The following is a 20,494-nucleotide window of genomic DNA, read 5'->3' as shown; positions in this document are numbered from 1 at the left end:
CCTACTGTGATTTTTCTCCAAAGATTGTAAACAGTCCTTTTTTTTTTTTTTTTAAACCCTTTGTTGTCAACCTGTCTGTTACTCAACTTTACAACCTTGGATTTTCAAAAAAAGTCTCTAAATTAGACAAACAGAAAAGTGGATTAGGTACATATACATTGAGAAGTGATGTCTTTTGGGATTGAATCTGACTAGTAGGTAATTTGCTCAATAATAAAGATAGGTTTTTCTAAAGTGTACCCCTTTCGTGGTAGGGACTACAGACAATAGAAGTTAAGATTTTACTAATCAGAATATGGAATCAGTATATGAGGAGACTTTCAATCTATTTTATTCATCATTACTCGGTACAGATTGAATACTTATTATGTGTGAGACATTATAAAGTATACAAAGTTGAGTAAGAAATAAGTAGTTTATAATCTAGCAGAAAGGATAGGGCAAGTGTACAATCATTGCAATACAGGTGAGCACCATAATAAATGAATAAAATAAAAGCTGATGAGGTGCACCAGAAAAAGGCATTGTGGCTAGTCAAGATTCAGAAAAGGCAAGAGGTAGGAAGTGGTGTTTGTGGTGGATCTTGAATAAGATTTTCTGGTGGATGGAATGGCAGTCCATATGAGCAGAGGCATGGAGGTGGAAAATTATGGGTCATGTTAAAACAACAACAATGTTCCAGAAGAAGCAGAAGGGAATGAAGTCGAGAGCTAGGGTGGAAAATTTACCTGTGATAAGAAGGAAGAATACTTCCAATTTAGAGAGAGAAACAAAGACCTATGGAGTTAATATTCAGAGTAATTTGAGGTGTAGGGGTAAAGGAGATAGTTTCATAGCTTCATACTCATTAGATTAGGGGGCAAGGTAATCTTTTGAGAAGGAAGGGGATAGAAGTTACCTTCAGATCCACTTATTCTAGAATTTTGCTTCAGAGATCGAGGTCTTGAAAGGTTATGGCCTTGTCCAAGGTGACAGTTTGATACAGGAAACTAGAATCCACATCCTCTGATTTCAACTCCAAGTGTTCTTTCTTGGTAAAAGTCAAAATTCCCCAAAGACCTATATACCAAAAATAATTTTCTAAGTTAAGCATTTCTCATCAAATAAGTAACTTTGATCTGTGAACAGGATAATTCAGGCTATAAAAGAAATCAGATGAACCCTTATAAACATGTCTTCTTAGAGGGAAAAAAAAGATTTATTGCTTTCAACTAAAATACCACAACAGAAGCACTATCTATGTGTTAAAGCAAGGATAGCATCCTGGCTGTGGCCGAGGAGACTGAGTAGTCCCTTTTCTTTACTGCCACACTGTTTTTGTGGGCCTGGTGTCCAGCTATCCTGGTACAACCAAGAAAGAGAACTCTGGGTCTGCTGCTCTTGTGAATCTATAGACCCTGAAATGGATAGTTCCAAACAATGTCTTATTTTCAGTTAATTTCATGGGTTTTTCATAATTTGAAGTTAGACATTCGAAATGGTTTCTGGTCATTCATACCACTTGATCATCCAAGGATCGGGTGGCAACATCAATAATTGTTGGATTTCAGGCAGCATTTGCAAGTTTGGGGTAGGCAGCTATGTCTCAAGTGTGAATGCAGCATTGCATCATGGGCATCACATGAGCTTAGAGGAGAACAAGAAGTTAAGGTCATAGAGGAGAAGTTTCGGTAGACAGTATAGCCCTATTTTTTTTAATCTCTGGCAGAGGCAGCTCCCCAATAGTTTTGTGGGCTGAAGGATTGTTTGCACAGATATAAAAATGAACTTACTGGGATGAAGAGCAGGATGGATTTACCACCCTTGGCATTTAAAAATGGCAAACGCCAGGCTTTTCCATGTGCACACATATGTGTGTTAAGAGACTGAAAATCTTGAGATAATCCTTGTGTCAGCATATGGAGAAACAGTAAATCAAGTCCTAGGAATAAACCTCTCTGATTCTAAGTGAGCTGAGATCCTTCACAAGAGGGTGTTTTAGGTTCTGAGAGTTCTCAACCTGGATTTCAGTTATGAGATTTAGTTTCAGAGGCAGATTTTAGCATCCAGGGCAGGAAATTGATGATTCTGCACTTGTGTTACTGTTGATGTAAGAAGAAGCTACATTTTGCACAAAATTCGTTTCTAAAATCTGTTGACATGGTTCATGAGATTTTATAGGCTGTAGAGTGGTTAACCTAAACAAACATTTATGGAAAGTACCAAAAAGAAATTTTGGTCCATTAGTGGGCCAACTGATGTTAGCATGTTTCAATATGATTTTTTTTTTCTTCATTTCAGTCTTTATTAGTTAGGAGAAGTTGTAACAGTTCTGTAGCTCAGGGTTGGGAGTCTTTCCTCAAATGACCAGATAGCAAATATTTTAGGGTTTACAGGTCATGTGGTCTTTATTGTAGATATTTAAGGCTAGCTACTATTTTAATGCGCAAGGAACCACAGACAGTATGCAAATGAATGGACTTGGTTATGTTTCAATAAATCTTTGTAAAAACAGGCGGTGAGCCATAGTTTGGTGACCTTTGCTCTAGTCCAATGTCTGTATTTTACTAAATCCCAGAAAAGTGTCTGGCTAAAGGTTATACAATGGCAGTCTTGGGACAGAAATCTAGATATCTTCCTTTCTACTCCATTAAAAAATTTTAAAAGTTTTAATTACTAAATAATTACAAAAGAGCATTCATTAGGTATGTTGAAGGTATAAAAATAACAAAGAATTGAATTTCCATGTAACCATCATAAAGTCAGTTTAAGAAAGAGCACATTATCATTTCCTTTGAAGTTCTGTTTGTGCGCCTCTCCAATCCCTTCTTTGGGCTCCTTATTCCTTTTTCTTCATGATTTCACCCCATGTATTTCTATTCTTTTTGTAGGGTTTAAAAAGTTATTCTTACATGCTTTTATTTCATTTCTCTAGTAGTATTAGAAAGTTTAGAAGAAGATAGCCAAATTTTGCTTAGTGAAGAGTTGCAGATTTCTCTTTTGTTTATTCTTGGCAATATGCTGAGAAGGTCCAGGAAGCCAGAGTAGAGTGCCTACAGTATCTGACTTTTAATTCACCTCATGCCTATTCTTGGGTTTCTCATGCCAGAGCAGGGAACGTCATGAGCTGACAGACAAGTGTAGGAGGTTAGTGGCTTTCTACTCCCACCCCCCTTCCTGAGGAAATTGCTGTGGTAAATTGGGGCCGTTTCTAGGAATGGCAAGTTCTATTAGTCTGACTGTGATTTTATCTTTGAACTAAATGCATATGATAGTACCATACCTTTCCAAATTCTATTAATTGGAGAAAATTTTTTAAAGAAAAATTTTGTTTGTGGCATATAATAAACAAAAAAGTCAATCGCAGGCATAATATTTGGTCAACAATCAAAAACATAAATAATGCTAATATTTGTGAATATTAGATATGTGAATATTAGATATGACTATCTTTTAGACAAATACATTTCCTTACTTTCTAGGTACCTGAAACTTTTTTAGAATATAATTTTTAGGGCATGCTTTTGGTGACTCTGTATGAAAAACACTTTGAGATCTACTTACACAAATGCTCCAGTTTTTTTCATACTTCTGTAGATAATTCACCTCGCTCACTGTAGGTTGTTCCCCAGGGATAGTAAAAAGTTTGAGCTGATCCATCTACATGCCCCACCTGGTCCCCTCTGTGACTAATTGTGACTGGTTGGTAGGTTATATTCTCTGACCATATCTGGGATGAAAAGAATTGGGGTTTTGACGTGAAGGTTGGCACCATGTTCCAATATCTCTCTCAAATGTCTCAAAATATTTTTCAAATTTCTATCCCAACTACACCTCCCTAGAGGGATGCATATAAGATGTTGCCTAGGTTTTGGACTTGTTCAGTGGATAGGATGATGGTTCCATTTACTGAGATAGCAAAAATAGGCATGATGCTTAGGAGAGAAACTATGATTCAGTTTTGGACTGAGAATTTGAGCAACCCATGGGACATCCATTTGGAGATAAGAAAGAACATCTCAAATATTAGAGCTGGCCAAAATTGGAATAGGAATTTATTCTTTATTGCTAGATATATTAAAGAATGCCTGCCAGATGCTTATTGACTTTTGGTTAAATATTTCTAGCAATAGAGAATGAATTACCCATTCTATCTTGGAACAGCTAAAATAGTTCAAAAGTTCTTCCTTATATTGACCCTGAATCTGTTTTGTTCTATCCAGTGATCCTTTCTCTGCCTTTGGAGCTATTCATAACAAGTCTACTTTCTCTTCCATCCATGCCTCAAAAGAAATTTATTCTCAAATATTTTCTTCCTTGGGATCAAGGTTACCAGTTCCTCATTTAACATGTTTGTAAAACCGATGCTTTCTAAGGTATCTTCTTACCAAGCTATCTAAAACATAAATGTTGATTAAACTTGATTAAGGGAATAAGCACTTCCTGCTCACATCTTCATCTAATGACATTAAATATTGTAACTCTTTTAAAAAAAACTCTCTATATGTTTGCAGTATAGAAGAGGTGATATTCTCTGAAATAGATGTTTTTCTTTCATTATATACTCTGTCATATTTTTAAAAATCAGCTTTAAAAATAGAAAATTTATGTAAAGTACATTGCACTTTGTTAAATAAAAGATCACTTATAATTTTCTTAAGAATTTAACTCATTGTGGAAAAGTACTTGACCTCTTTGTTTCAAGAGTGAAGATAGTGATCATTTAAAAGTCTGTAAAGTTATAGAAGAGTATTGTCACAAAAAAAAGGCCAAACATGAGACTTTTGCTACTCCTTTGGTGGAAGATTTAATCTTCACAGATTAATGCAGCAATTTCCCATTGCTTCTATTTCAGAAGGTATGCACCCATTTAGTTAACTGATTTCTCTTTTCTTCCCTTGGAAACTGTTTTGAGCTTGGTATTTGTTGTTTAGATCATCATTCATACATCAGCTGTTTTAAGCTTGGAATTTGTTGTTTAGATCATCATTCATACGTCAGAGAAGAACTGGAGAGTCTCCTTCAGGTACTTGGCCTAGCCAGGACAAGTTTCCATTTATAGCTGGAAAAACCTTTGTCATCCATTCTGGTTTGGGAGAATGCTATTAAAAGTTCATTCCTGAGTTCTTTTTTGCCAAGGAACAGCAGTGGGCACTGAAAATTCATACCCAGAAAAACCACGGTTTGCTGCAACATAGAGGACTGGCTTTGTGTCCTGAGAAGCTTTCCAAGGTATCCTCAGTCACTCCCTTTATAGTGCTTACATGTACATTTGTGGGTGGCTGTTATTGATTCCTTCCTGACCCACTTCCTACTCATGTCCCTGGGAAGCCCCATAGACAGCTTTTGCAGAGATGAATCAAGGCAGTGCCTAATCTCCTGACTCATAGCCAGAAGCTCCTCAGTTACTCTCTGAGGTTGGGATCTGTTTACCTCAGAGTTTGCTCTCTGAGAGGATATTTGGAATTTTGGATGGTGGCCTGGAATTTTGGAGAGTGGAGTTCTCTAGGGAAAAGTTGTGCTAGTAGCAGTCAGCTTGTAAAGTTTATACTGTCTGCCCTTTGATAAGGGTCATATGATGTAGTAAATGTTCTTTGGGAAAATGAAAAATCCAGTAGACCTTCAGTTCTGGCTTTTCACATACTGTGGCCTCCAGGCATCAGTACAGAAGGGAGCTCTATTTGTACCTGTCTTTCGATCCCCACCTCTTGCAGTTCTATTCTGGTTTCAAGCTCATCTTCAAGTTAGAGTGAGACAGAACCATGTTTAAATCTTGGTCCTCACTCACAGTATGAAACTTTGGTCAAGTTAATTTGCTTCTTTGGACTTGTTTTTCTTATCGGTAAAACGGGGTTAATAAGCCTATTGCACAGGGTGTTAGACGGGGACTAAGTGAGATTAGACGGGTTAATGTATATAAAGTGGTTAGCAAATCTTCTCAGGAAAACAAGTGTTTTTAGTCAAAAGAGCATGAACTTTGGAACTATTCACATATGGGTTCTATCTCGTTCTGTCTGTTCTTTCCTAGCTGCACGATCTTTAATTAAAGATGCCAAGCATTTATGTTGTGTAATCCTCAGCTTCATCCTATGTAAAAACGTATCTTCCTCAGAGGGCTATTTTAAGATTTAAGTGGACCATCTTGTCCTACTTAGGCATCAATTAGTAGGTGCCCAACAAAAGTTAGCTCCATTTCTCACTTCCCTTCTCCAAAAGCTTTTCCCAGGCCATACCTCTGCCCCACCACTCCTCAGAAACAGTTATTCCTTGTTTTACCCTTTCAGGTTTTTTTGTTTTTGTTTTTGTTTATAACCTTACCCCATAACTTATTTCATTTTGTTTCTCACTGCATGTCTGTCTCTTCTCCACTTGATGGCAATTACTTGGAAGCAGTCTTCATCTCTTTGTTCCGGTAGGCCTCAGATACTGAACCACATTTCTTTTCTCCCAGCAACTTGGAAAAACCCCCTTGAAGTCTCTTCAACTTGAACTCCAGGTTAATTAAGAGTTAATTTCTTAATTCTCTTCTGCCCAACTCAAATATCCTGCAGTAAATTACTAGAGAAGTAAATAACTTTGTGTTCAATGTAATGCATGTTACATTTGGTATTTACTTCAAAGTTCAATAACTTTGTGTGTTTGTTTTTGCTCTGAAAAGTTGTAAGAGGGAAGCTGGAATCAATAAAGACTATCCAGAAATGAAAGCTTTACACTTTGATGTAAAATTAATGGACATGGTGTTCATTTAAAACAAATTAAGTTTGCGCACATTGTAAAATGAATCCTAATCCAGAAAGTTGATATTTTGGGTACAATGCACTTTATTTAAAAGCCCCAAATGGGAGCACATATTTGTGATATCGATTTACTCATCTTTAATAAGTTTAGTAATTTGGAAAAGAGAAACCTTTGAGAGAATATGCAAAGACCAGATTTTCTTCAGGAATAGAAAAAAATCATGTTTCCTTCAGAGATGATAAAGATTTAATACAAATTAGAACTGCGTGGCAGAGTATATTTTATTTGCCTTTTGAAGATCATCCATTGCTTGCTGGTATCATGAGCATTAGGTAGGCAGAATTCGGGCATTCCTGATATTGTTAATCATTCCTCTCTTTTCCTTCTCTTCTTTCTCTAGCATCCTATTTAACTTGTGTGAAATGCATATATCCTGAGTCTTGTACCTGAGCACTTTTAGAATATAATGTTGGTTGGAACAACAGATCAAGAATGGTGTTCAGTAAAACATTGGCCATTTGCTCAATGACCTGTAACATAGCCTGTGCTTCTTGTCCCAGGCTCCAGTAGCTGCTGCCCCTTAGTCCCTGCCAGAACACACAGAGAAGCATTCCAAGCCCCCCTGGAATGCATTCCTTGCGTGCATAGCAATCTCTGGAAAGTCATGCTTTTGAAGAAAATGGAGAGAGGTGCTACAACTTCATACATCGTAACATGTCCAGGGTTATTTCCTAATACCAGACCCTTTAGGTCTCATTAAAAATAGGTTTGAATGGGTGCCTTGGACACTGCTGCAGGGACTATTGAAGCTATTCACTGCCTTAGCTATCACACAAAGTCATGGTTGAGGAAGCGGGTGCTGACTGTGAACCATTAACTCGGTTTTCTGACTAGGCAAGGAATGTTAAAATCTTTCTCTTTTTTTGCCAGACCTTTAGATTTTGGTTTGGAAAAGGTCCATTGACTTCAACAGTGTAATTGCAATTCAACAATGTAAGCTGAAATACATAGAGGTAAAATGATGGGAGCAAAGCAGAAACTGCGTTTAGCATAAAGGATAGGAAGTAAATAGCTTTCCCTGTGTTGTGACTTCATGGGTGTTCCCCACTCCTTCCTTCTGAAGGCAGAGGTGGCTTTTAGTTACCAGGCAAAAAATGCCTATGTGAAAAGACTTGGAAGGTTTCCATGTATGTGTTAATCATATGTGGTACTCCCAAGCGCCACTTTGCCAAGTTAAGAGTCCCATACCCTAATGAAGTTGCTAATTCTGTTCTCTGTCAATAATATGTTCAGCTGTAGAAAAGCCTGCTTAATAGTGAAAGCTTTCTTAGCATGAGCACAAACAAAATACAAGCAGCAAGAAACAGCAACCAGTTTATAGGGGTGTTGCAAACTGACCTAAGCCAGTGTGTTATATGGAACTCTTAGTGATAGAGAACAGCTACCAGTAGTTAGGGTGGGCAATGGTTAGCTTCTTCACTACACTCCCCTACCAAGTTACAATGACATTAAGATTTGACCAAATTCCATCACACACACAGACATGTTTCAGATATTTTAAGATGAACATTAATTAGACAACTTGTTCTGTAAACTTAATGAAGCTGCAAGTGGTCAGGGAAGAAATGCTTTGTCCACATATGGCATGGCAGATTCCCTCAAGATAAGACAATATTCTTGGGGCAGGATTCAGTTAGCTCTTTCCCAGAATCCTCCCAACCTATGGCTGGGCTCAGGATTGTTTAGCGTAGCCTTCAATGCCATCTTGGAGGGTGGAGGCGAAGGGTCTCCTAGGTTCCTATGCCCTTTTCATGCTAGGGTGGGAAGTGTCTCTGTAATATTTTCTAACCAATTCATGTATCCTGAATATCAATAATTTTGCCAATGACAGTCCATTTTTAACATCCGTTGTACCAAATAATAAGCCATATGTTTTTCTTTTTTAAAAAAGTGAAGTATAGTTGATTTACAATACTATATGAGTTTCAGGCTTACAGCATAGTGATTCAGATTATACTCCATTAAAAGTTATTGAAAGATAGTGGCTATAATTCCCCATGCTATACAGTATATTCTTGTTGCTTATCTATTTTATACATAGTAGTTTGTATCTCTTAATCCCATATCCCTAACTTGCCCTTTTCCCCTAACAAGCCATTGAAAACTATGAAAACTCATTTCTAACATTCATTATGCTACTTAGTAAACTCATTTCTAACATTCATTATGCTAATTAGTAAAGCCTCTGGTTATGATCAGAGATAAAGAGATTTGGAGCATTTGTAGTAGCCACTGATAGTATGGCCTTTCTTTCTTTTCTTTCTTTCTTTCTTTCTTTCTTTCTTTCTTTCTTTCTTTCTTTCTTTCTTCCTTCCTTCCTTCCTTCCTTCCTTCCTTCCTTTCTTTCTTTCTTTTATATTACACTATTTATATTTTATGTTTATTGTCTGTTCCCCCACACTAGAATGTAAGCTCTTCAAAGAAAGAATTTCTTATCTGTTCTGTTTCACAGAACCCAGTGGTTGTTACATAATAGTTGTTCAATAAATATTTATCATTTGAATGAATGCACTCAACAGAGGATTGTTAAACAATATGGAGGATGAGGTCCTGATAAAAGGAACTGTATACCACATTATCAGATAGTTGTTAAATAATATGAGACTTCAAATTCCTGTATAATATCAAATGGAAGAAAAATTTTGACCAAAAATGTTTAATAAAGATGTCTGTACTAACTAGAACAAAAAGGCTGGAAAATATAGGAGCACAGGAAGAAAATTTGGTGACCATCATTATCTGTCACAGGACAGACTGTAAATAATTTTGGTAGAAGGCCCAACTCAGTGGATGTGTAAACTCTGAGATGTATGCATCCCAATGATTATATACCATGGTATTGCAGTAGAGTAGAGTTTAATCAGAGTTTAATCTCTAAACTTTGTGCAGCAAGATGCAGACTCTGGCTCAGAGCTGCTTGAGTGTGAATCCCACCTCTGTCACCAATCAACCGTGTGACTTTCGGCAAGTTACAGACTCTTGCTGACTCAGTCTTTTCATTTGCAAAAGGGGATAAGTATAGTACTTAAATCATAAAGTTGTTGTGAGGATTACATGAATAATATTAATACTCTTGAAGAGTGCCTCGCACGATAAATAGTGCTACATAAGTGGTAGCTAAGTATGGCCTTTCTGATGAAATATTCGCTAACTATCCCAGGAGGGTGAGTCCCTGATTAAGGTAACTGAAACCCTTTAGCTTAACTTATTAATTCACACATTCATAATGTTGAAGCATTTGAGAGTAAATTGCAGACACTGTGAAGTGGAATGTAAAGAAAAAGAAAAAAGTGAATATCTGATTTATATTTTCGTGCAAATGTATAGGTCCTATTTACTTTGTAGTATATTTTTAGGTTGAAACGTGTCCTCAGCACATGAAAGAGATACTGTTAAACAGATTTATCAATAAGAACCCTGTGTGTCTCAGGGTGATATATTAAGTCAGTTAACTCTATGTTTATTGAGTACCTACTCTGTGCAGGGGATACCGAGATGAAAGGACACAGTTCTTGCTCTCAGCCCATTATGACTGGCATAGATGGGGTCACGACACAAGGCGATGGCTGTCTAACTCCAGGAGGCACCGTTCCTTACAAGTAAACAGCGGACCAGCTAATGCCTGGAAGGGAGCAACACAGTGGCTGAGCAACACTTGTTTCCTCCTAAAGTAACCTGGAACATGACTCATCTTGTTGGAATTAAGAGTGGGATAAGGGAGCATCTGTTTAAAACATTGTTAAGGACATGGAACTCTTCCCAAGGAGCCAAAATACCAGTTAGAGTTCCAAAGATCCTGGATTCTTGTTTTGGCCTCATTCCTTAGCTTGCAGTTCAGGTTAAGAACAATCCCATCTTCCCAATGAGATTGAAGTGATTAATAAACTTGGAGCTCAGAAGGGGTTTAACCTTCAAATAATCTGCTTTCTTTTTTTAATGTTTGGAAGCAATAATGATTCACATGATTAAAGCTGATCTCAAAGATAATCCATTAGAAGAAGTAATGGCAGCATCAACCATGCAAAATAAAGTAGCAGGATTTGTATTACACAGTCCCATTTTATAGAAAGCCAGGAGGTCCAAATCTTACTTCCTGCCCATATTTAAATGAGGAATGAGTTTAGGAGGGATTTTAAGTGTCAAGTGTGAAAGAAAGAGATGGAATAGAAGACATTCTTTCCAGGAACTCTGTGATAAAGGGAAGTTTTTTCCCAAACTTAACATTTTACTTTTTAGAAGGAGATTAAAAAGAAAAAAAGTCTTGATGACAGCAGGATATGAAGTTCCCAGTTGAGTGGTGCTGAGACTTAAGCAGAGGAAGGTAGAGCATCTTAACAGCACGTGCTCCTTTCACAGACGTGGCTGGCTAATCCTCAGCGAGGATTTCAGGTGTCCTAATGATGATTTCTAGCCCAGCAGCATTCACTTCCATGAGGCACTGACACCCCATTTGTTTCTGATAAGGGAGTGATTTCCCCTCCATCTTAAAGCTCCAACTCATGTGGCTGGTGGGACGTGGTGGTGGGGAGGCTGGGAGGCATTGAGGGGTCATTCAAAATTTTGCCAATGACACTTCCTGAGGTATCTTAGCCACAGTGATTTCTAGAATTAGCAGAAGATTTTTCAGAGGACAATGGAAGAAATGGCTAAAGTAGCATCAAACAATACAGCAGATTTAGTTGCTACAGTTGAGGAATCTGATAGGCACAGTTCTGTGCTGCTTGTGGTCATGTAATTTCTATGACTTGGAGACGATGGAATCTTCCTTTGTCCTAAGCATTACATCCTTGAGGCAAAGACTGTGCCTCTCTGTATCTTACCTCTTCTGTATCTTACTCAGTAGCAGTACATTTCCAGCATTAAGTTTCATTATTTTGACTACTCATCAGTTGTTTGTGGAGATGAGTGGTTGTTCCATTCCTGTTTCACAGGTAGTGATGATTTTTTTCATAGTTTCCCAAAATGACTGATTTGGTGTCTCATATGAAGTATTTTTTAAAACTGAGAAAGAATATAAATTGTTTTTAGCTTTCTAACCTTTAGTTTCTAGGCAGCGTGAATATTCCGTAGTGGTTAAAATCACAGGCTTTGGACTCAGCCTCCCTGGATTCAAATAGTGGTTCAGTTGCTTACTAGCTATAAACACGGGCAAGTTTCTTAATGTTCTCAAAGTCTCAGTTTCCCAATTTATGAAACAGGGATGCCGATAGTACCTAATTTTTAGGGTTGTGAAGGGTAAATGAAATAATCCCTGCAATGCACTCCGAGTGTCTGGCACTAGTTAGCACTCAAAGCGTATTAACATGGTCATCATGGTCATTGTCCTCGTAGTCTTATCATCACCAGCTGCAGCAGCTTGGAGGACAGGATGTAGTAGTAATAGTTAACAGGGCAGGCTTTTAGAGAAAGCCAATTCAAATTGCATACCATGTGCTGCCCAAAAATTAGAGTGAAGGGAAAATCAAGGATGGATTCTGATACCCAGTGCCCAGGAAAATAATTTATGATAAAGAGTTATCGCTAAACAGACACCTCACTAAAGAAGATGTACAGATAACAAATAAACATATGAAGGAGGCTCAAAATTATGTCATAAGGGAATTTCAAATTAAAACAGCAATGTGATACCACTGCACATCTTTTAGAATGGCAAAAATCCAAAAAAAAAAAAAAAAGAAACCTGGCAATACTAATTGCTGGCAAGGATGTGGAGCAATAGGAACTCTCATTCATTGTTGGTGAGAGGCTCTCTGGCAGTTTCTTACAAAGCTAAAAGTAATCTTACCATACAATCCAGCAATTGCACTCCTGGGCATTTACCAAATTGGCGTGAAAACTTATGACCACATAAAAACTTAAATGTGAATGTGTATGGTAGCTTTATTAGCAATCACCAAAAACTGGAGTCAACCAAGATGTCCTTCAATTCTGAATGGGTAAACAAACTGTGGTATATCCATACAATGAAATATTATTCAATTTTCCATGGGATATGAGTAAACAATTCTGATGCAGCTATACATGTGAGCTGGAAATGAACAATTAAATAAGTGAGTGGTAGATGGTGGGAGCCAGTTTTCCCACTGTTGGAGTGAGAGTTTACAAATAAGCCAGGGGAAGAGGCTAGAATAATCCATGTGGTAATGGATTAGAGTTGGAGACATCAGTATGAACTCATGTTTAGCTTAGTATGGATAAAGATGGATACATATAGAGATATTTATAGATTTGTGTATATACATGGGTTAGTATACACACATATCTCCTTGCTCTGACAGCTGAGGGTACCTAGAAACAATGACATTCTAGTAGCAACAAGCACACTTCTTGTACATATCTTGGTCTCTAATACCATTCTCTAATGAAAGGAACCAGGGCTCCTTAGAGAAATAGCTGATTCTCTGGGCAGGACAAGTCATTTTAACCTCTATTGGACAAGACAGAATTTACAAGTCTATAGACAAAAATTATTTTGCATTGCAGTCAGTTACCTACAATTTACAGTGTTGTAAAATAACATCCATAGAATCAAAATCAGATAACTCAGAGGGGTGTTTTCTAGACAATACATAGTTTTCTACTGAAGCACAATTTTTTTTCCTTTAGGGCATTTATACCATATACCATTTGCCATGCTGATCTTTCAACATAACTAAAAGATATTGAGGTTGTTCTTGGAAGTTCCACCTTCTTGCCAATTCTAACACTCCTTTTGTCCATTCATTGACTTCCTTTATGGCTGTCACTAGTTCTGTTCTGAAATATTTTGGCTCTCTGCCTTCCTGGCACATAGTAAGATTGCATTTCTCACCTTCTTTGAAGTTTGGCATAGCACCTGACTTGTGGTGACCAATGAAATAGGAGAGGAAATGACTTATGCTTTTTCCTGGAAGAAGTTTTAAGAGCTGGTGTGAGATTTGTTACATTCGTTTTCCTTGTCTTGCTGAGTGAGGAAATATGTATCTATCTTCTGTATGCCTTCTGTATGCCTAATTTTCTGTGTGGTTATGAAGAGCAGAACCATTTCCCACCCTTGCCACATGACCTGTGTTGGACTTGTAGTGTGATGAGAAATAAATTTTCATGTTGTTAAGGCAGTGGAAGAAAAATCACAACATCTTAAGTCAGAGTGCTTGAGTTTGAATCTTGGCTACACCATTTCCTAGTTTTGTGATCTTAGGCAAGCCTCTTAACTTCTCTATGTTTTGATTTCCTCATGTGTAAAATGAGAATAATAATAATGCCTATGTCATAAGGTCATTGTGATGATTGATTAAGATAATATATGACATGCCTCGACACAGAGTTAATAACAACGGGGTCCTTGTTTATCCTTTTGTCTTTTTGGTTCTGTAACTTAAAATTTATCAGTGGTCTCTCAAATTAAACTTTTGAATGTAATATATTAAGCACAATGCTGCCCAGAATAGTATAGCTATTCCTACAGGGTAGTGTCATAGGGACAACTGTTCCATAGACTGTCTCAGAATGCTGCCTGGGAGGCTCACTTGTATCATCTTTCTCTCTAGTGCTTTTGATGTTGAGTGGCTTGTGAAACATGAGAAAACTGGATACCACACTGTAGTATGAGATGCTACATCAGTGACAGGCAGAGCACAGAGCGCTTGAGGAAGACAGATTTCTTTCCTGGAATTGGAAATTGTTACTATTTTTCTAGCTCCTGAAATGGTATCCTCATCTTTTCTTTATTATTAACCAAATGGATGCTTCATTTTATTGTAACACTTCTACTAAGTGAAGTTGATGAAATGTTTGCAAAATAGAGCAGTGTATAATAAAATATGTAGAAGTACCTAAGTTTGCTTACATAGTTTAATGTGTACCCAAATTATTGTAGTTATTATGGACAGTGTATAGTGTAAAAAGATACACTTGTTATGGTTTTTTGCCCTCTAGAAGGGAAATATATATAAAACTAAGAATGGAATGAGTTGGCATATTTTCTGTAAATATATTGCAGCTGTTTTCAAAAAGTGGACAAATATCCAGCATTATTTGCAAACCAGTTTGATGCTCATTGCAAACCAAAGCACATAAGCCCTTTGTATTTTGATTTATGAGCAGTTTAATTTCCCAGCTCAATGAAAAAGGATATAGAGATGAAATTGAAGGTATATTTATGCCTTTAGTGTCTAGTGATTATATTTCTTTGAAAAGTTGGTTTATATTAAATGATAGCAAGTATCTTAGTCCATTTGGGCTGCTATAACAGAATACCATAGACAGGTGGCTTATAAACAACAGAAATTTACTTCTCACAGTTTTGGTGACTGGGAAGTCCAAGATCAAGGCACTGGCAGATTTGATGTCTGGTGAGAGCCTGCTTCCTGATTCATAGATGGTCATCTTCTTGCTATAGCCTCACAACAAGGTGAAAGGGACAAGCGAACTTTTTGGGGATTCTTTTATAAGGGGAATAATTCATGAAGACTTTGCATTCATAACCTAATGGACTCCTAAAGGCCCCACCTACAAATACCATCACACTGGGTGTTAGCTTTCAACATACGAATTTTGCGGGGATACAAATATTCAGAATATAGTAGTAAGCCACTCAGATTATGTAAGGCATGTATCATTTGCTGAGTGTTACTTATAATGTCAGAAAACTTATGGGATAGAAAAATAAGAGGCACCTGTATTAATTGGAGTCCTTTTCAAAGTTTGGGGCTGAAAAGTTTTTAGCTGTGGTAAGAATGTATGCCTTGATTATAAATATTGGCATGCAGAAATGTACTCATATTTAATTCTGACAGATGTACGCTTCTGATAAAGGCAGTGTAATTTAATTAAACAGATAAAAGTTGAAAGTAAAAATATAAGTACAATTTTAATAAATAAACAAGCATTTTTTTAGCTTACATTTGGAGAAACTCATCTGTACTTACCCTCAAAAATCTCTCTGCTTTGTTGCTTAATTTCTATGCATCTCCACTCTTGTTCCTGCCTCTCTACCTTTGATCACACTGTCTCTCCACATGAAATGCACTTCTTTGAGCTTAAGGACCAACAGAAATTGTGTATCTTTTCTGAAATGTCAGCTGACTTCTCTGGCCCACACTGATTTTTCTCAGAATTTCTACAAATCTTGTGGTTGGTATCTTATAATCTAGCAGCTATGCAATCTTGTGTTATTATCTCTGTATTTTGGGTTCCTGTATTTTTTTCCCTCTTGCATTTGGGCTGTGTGATTTAAGAAAGCCCCCTATATACAGAGTTCTGGGCACTGATAGAGATATCAAGTGCAGGTTGATGGATGAATTCTTAATTGCTGGGGAATTGAAAGCAGTTATATCACGATACACAAACATCTTTTCAAGTGACTCTTCCATTGGTATTAACCATGGAGGAGGCTCTGATAGATTCACCTTTAGATTTGAGCTAATTTTAATTGTGGTAAATTCTAATAACAACAATAATAGTAGTGACTAAGATTCATATAGTGCTTACTCTGCCATGCATTGTATAGAGTATTTTACACATATTACTCTATTTAAGCTTCACAACAACCCCATGAGCAATACGGCGATTGTCAACACTTTACAGACAAGGAAACAGAAGCACGGAGGGCTCAAGCTGTTTCCTGAAGGTCCAAAGAGCTGAGGCTGACTCCACAGTCAAGGTCTCAAGCATTAGGTTGACCTGCCTGTCCGCATGGGGCAGGTGGCAGCTCAAATATCTTTCTCATTTTGCGGGTCTTCAGTAGAAAAGTAAGCATTATATTCTGAGGACTTAAGTGGTTGCCTGAAAATTCTGAATAGTGAAGGATTAAACAATTAGTGTTTCCATAACAATTGGGGATGATCTAGAATTGAACATAGAATAAAGTGAAGGGAATATAGATTTCTAGCTCTGGTTTTCCTACCAATTTGTTGAATAAATTAGGGGAGTAGACCATCCTGAGATGTAACAAAAAGTGGCTGTTTTTAAGATGGAAAAAGTGGCTTATCAATCAAAGGATTAAGAATTCCTCTTGACTTTTCCTGATGGACTTTTGTGAATAGTGATATAATTATTAATAATCTCCAATTTATGAATGTATTAGCTAGGAAATTATCAACAACACATACAGTTTCCCACACTGAAAACATTTAAGTATTTAGAAAAATGTTGGTTTTTATTTGGGTGATAAAGTAAAAAATATAAAATAAATTCTTCATAGTTGTGGAGGATTTATTTATACACTATAAAACTGTATAGGGGAAGTCTGAAAAATCAGTTGGCTAAAAAAATCAGTTAGCTTGAATTTTGGGTGGAGTAGCTCAGTTCTAGCCAGTGGATTGCTTAATCAGTCATCAATGCTCAGCTTCTGGGAAGAAATTTCTTCCCAAGTGAATACAAGTAGATTCCTTTTTTTTTTTTTTTTTCTTTTAACATCTTTATTGGAGTATAATTGCTTTACAATGGTGTGTTAGTTTCTGCTTTATAACAAAGTGAATCAGCTATCCATATACACATATTCCCATATCTCTTCCCTCCTGTGCCTCCCTCCCTCCCACCCTCCCTATCCCACCCCTCTAGGTGGTCACAAAGCACCGAGCTGATCTCCCTGTGCTATGTGGCTGCTTCCCACTAGCTATCTATTTTACGTTTGGTAGTGTATATATGTCCATGCCACTCCCTCACTTTGTCACAGCTTACCCTTCCCCCTCCCCATATCCTCAAGTCCATTCTATAGTAGGTCTGTGTCTTTATTTCCATCTTGCCCCTAGGTTCTTCATGAACTTTGTTTTTTTTTATTCTTAGATTCCATATATATGTGTTAGCATATGGTATTTGTTTTTCTCTTTCTGACTTACTTCACTCTGTATGACAGACTCTAGGTCCATCCACCTAACTACAAATAACTCAATTTCATTTCTTTTTATGGCTGAGTAATATTCCATTGTATATATGTGCCACATCTTCTTTATCCATTCATCTGTCGATGGACACTTAGGTGGCTTCCATGTCCTGGCTATTGTAAATAGAGCTGCAATGAACATTTTGGTACATGACTCTTTTTGAATTATGGTTTTCTCAGGGTATATGCCCAGTAGTGGGATTGCTGGGTCATATGGTAGCTCTATTTTTAGTTTTTTTAAGGAACCTCCATACTGTTCTCCACAGTGGCTGTATCAATTTACATTCTCACCAACAGTGCAAGAGGGTTCCCTTTTCTCCACACCCTCTCCAGCATTTATTGTTTGTAGATTTTTTGATGATGGCCATTCTGACCACTACGAGATGATATCTCATTGTAGTTTTGATTTGCATTTCTCTAATGATTAATGATGTTGAGCATTCTTTCATGTGCTTGTTGGCAATCTGTATATCTTCTTTGGAGAAATGGCTATTTAGGTCTTCTGCCCATTTTTGGACTGGGTTGTTTGTTTTTTTGATATTGAGCTGCATGAGCTGCTTGTAAATTTTGGAGATTAATCCTTTGTCAGTTGCTTCATTTGCAAATCTTTTCTCCCATTCTGAGGGTTGTCTTTTCGTCTTGTTTATGGTTTCCTTTGCTGTGCAAAAGCTTTTAAGTTTCATTAGGTCCCATTTGTTTATTTTTGTTTTTATTTCCATTTCTCTAGGAGGTGGGTCAAAAAGGATCTTACTGTGATTTCTGTCATAGAGTGTTCTGCCTATGTTTTCCTCTAAGAGTTTGATAGTGTCTGGCCTTACATGTAGGTCTTTAGTCCATTTTGAGTTTATTTTTGTGTATGGTGTTAGGGAGTGTTCTAATTTCTACAAGTAGATTCTTAAGCTTTCCCAAATGTAACATTTTCAGTTTCCAGTATTTGGGAATGGACCTTAAGCTCTGCAATGCAGTGCTTTATAATTCTGTCAAGTCATAAATATGACATTGAGAATGCAAGCCTGGTTTGTTGGAGCCATTCACAGTCAAGGAGAAAGTCTATACCCATATCTTCTCATATGTGTATTTTATAGAGGAAATCATATGCTATTTTTGTAATTACAGAAGCCCGAGGACATCCATCACAAATGTTAATGGTCTACTAGTTGTACTTAAATTACAGTTGTTTCCATTTACTCACTTATTCACTCACTCACTCACTCACTGAGACCTCCTCTGTGCCTGCAGAACCTCCTACCAAGCCCTTCCCATACCTTTGTCATTAGCCTCTTCTCATTTTGATCTCTCTTCTGGCCAGTGGCCTGATTTTTCTACTCACTTTCAAATGCCCCTGAGTATAACATTTAAAGTCACTTCTTTCATAGCACATTTATCTTTTATTCTTCTGTATTCCAAACACATTCTGAATCAAATTCAATCTTAATTTGAAGGGCACCTCTCATTGTATTCAAACTATGCTGCTTGCCTGTTAATGGCTTTTGGTCTGTCTTTGCTTTCTCTCTCGTCTTTATGAATCCTTATTTGCTGCTCTGCAACATGTGTGAACTTCCTGTTCACAGCATGTCAGCAAATAACTTGTCAAACTTCAGTGGGCTCTTGGTGATTTCTTTTAACCTCTAAAGAGTATATGGAGTGAACAGTATCAGGACGGCAATGCCACAGAGCCTCCACACAACCCCTGTGGGAGAGGTCAGGGTTGCCAGCAGATCCTGCAGTGGAAACTCAGGAATATACGGTGACATCTGAACAGAGAACATGAGAACATGTCAAGTATGGACTGAACCTACTTCTTGATTTTGCAATGCCGTTTTACCTCTCCTAAGCAAAATAACAGATTTCTGTTTCCTGATCCCAGTCTGTCCTTTTAGAACCTCTCCATGTTAACATTCATCTCTTTGTGCAGTGTTTTCCAAATGTCAGCCATTCACAATCACATTTTTTGTTATAAGCTTTCAAACTCAAATGATAATTTCCTTGATATTTTAAAAATTTGTCAGCCTAAATATATTCATATGACATTTCTCTTTCTAATCGTTACCATCAATAAAAAACTCACTATCAATTGCCACAAACATAAATGAGATGAAAAGAAAACAGTCTTTTTATACTTTCTACTATTGGCCTCTGTACTTGCTGAACCTGAGCCTATTCTCTTTATCTTGCAAAGGGAGAGCAGGAATTGTTCTGGTTATCAGTTGCTGCAAAACAAACCACCCAAATTTGGGGCTTAAAATGACATTTTACGACTATTTCTCACATTTTTGTGGGTTGACTTGGGTCATCTGGTTGTTCTCAGTTGGGGTCTCTCATGTGGTTGCAGTTAGCAGCTGGAGCAGGAGTCATCTGAAGGCTCAGCTGGGCTGGATGCCATGATGGCTTTCTTATTTATTTACTTATCTATGGCTGCGTTGGGTCTTTGTTGCTGCACGCGGGTTTTCTCTAGCTGCGGTGAGCAGGGTTTACTCTTCGTTCCGGTGCACAGACTTCTCATTGTGGTGGCTTCTCTTGTTGCGGAGCATGGCCTCTAGGCACACAGACTTCAGTTGTGGCACGCAGGCTCAGTAGTTGTGTCTCGTGGGCTCTAGAGTGCAGGCTCAGTAGTTGTGGCTCATGGGCTTTGTTTCTCCGTGGCATGTGGGATCTTCCAGGACCAGGGATTGAACCTGTGTCCCCTGCGTTGGCAGGTGGATTCTTAACCACTGCATTGTGATGACTCTCTCTGGTTGGGCAATAGATGCTGGCGGTTTGCTGAGACTTCCCTTAGGATTGTACTGTAGGGCCTACACATCGCTTCTTCGTGTGGCTTGTCCTTCTCACATATAGCAGCTGGGATCTAAGAGT

The 20,494-nt window shown here is 37.6% G+C and overlaps 1 protein-coding gene and 1 long non-coding RNA gene across 4 annotated transcripts in view; one reads left to right on the top strand and one right to left on the bottom strand.

The window, feature by feature from the left end:
• PLCL1 (phospholipase C like 1 (inactive)) overlaps positions 1 to 20,494 on the top strand; it is a 388,297-nt gene that overhangs the window by 135,894 nt on the left and 231,909 nt on the right. The window lies entirely within an intron of this gene.
• LOC309631268 overlaps positions 1 to 20,494 on the bottom strand; it is a 46,680-nt gene that overhangs the window by 8,106 nt on the left and 18,080 nt on the right. The window contains exon 2 of the long non-coding RNA XR_014246163.1: positions 2 to 20,152. This is a non-coding gene — a long non-coding RNA (uncharacterized lncRNA). The remainder of the gene's footprint in view (position 1; positions 20,153 to 20,494) is intronic.

Source organism: Balaenoptera borealis, assembly GCF_965194805.1.
Source record: "Balaenoptera borealis genome assembly, chromosome: 6".
In the NCBI taxonomy this organism is placed as follows: domain Eukaryota; kingdom Metazoa; phylum Chordata; class Mammalia; order Artiodactyla; family Balaenopteridae; genus Balaenoptera; species Balaenoptera borealis.
The sequence above is the reverse complement of the archived record's forward strand: the minus strand, read 5'-3'. Positions and strand labels throughout refer to the sequence as shown.